The sequence below is a fragment of the Penaeus monodon genome, chromosome 33 (assembly GCF_015228065.2).
Source record: "Penaeus monodon isolate SGIC_2016 chromosome 33, NSTDA_Pmon_1, whole genome shotgun sequence".
Taxonomy (NCBI): Eukaryota; Metazoa; Arthropoda; class Malacostraca; order Decapoda; family Penaeidae; genus Penaeus; species Penaeus monodon.
The window spans coordinates 14,559,654-14,560,211 of record NC_051418.1 but is presented as its reverse complement, the minus strand read 5'-3'; the positions used below and the strand labels follow the sequence as shown (position 1 = coordinate 14,560,211).

Below are 558 nucleotides of genomic sequence, written 5' to 3'. Positions count from 1 at the left end.
ATTTGCGTAAAGAAGAGTTGATAAAACAAAACCAATTATGAGTTTAAAGTTGTACCAATATCCATAATAAGTAATAACCTCACATGATGCCAGAATGATGTGATTCTAAGCCTTCTTTGACTGTTTTCTCAGGTAAAGTAGAAATTATTGTTTGTAGAATGTGCATACGTTTTTCTTTTTCTTAGGCATTATCACCATGCAAAGCATCTCATAACAGTTGGCTTTTTTTTATTATTTAATGTGACACAGAAATTACATGGAAACTATAAGCATTTGATTTTGAGGGAGAAATATAGTAAGTGTACAGTTTCATTTTTAAAACTGTAAGTTATTGGCACTGTTGTGTGTGAGTGTGTTACACATGATAAAATCATAGTGAGTTTTTGTTAAGCTGCTGTATGTTATATCTGTGAAGCACAAAAACAGTATTCTGCAGGGTGAGGGCAGCACACAGCATTAGCCATGCTGCAGAATCATATCAATGACAAATGCAAAGTGTTACTGTGTTCTAATTTCTGAGGAGTGATTTCTTTTGTAATGATGGTTATTGATTAGCTA

At 32.8% G+C, this 558-nt stretch overlaps 1 pseudogene; it reads left to right on the top strand.

Annotated features, from left to right (window-relative positions):
- Positions 1-558, top strand: part of LOC119594262 — a 4,959-nt pseudogene that overhangs the window by 852 nt on the left and 3,549 nt on the right.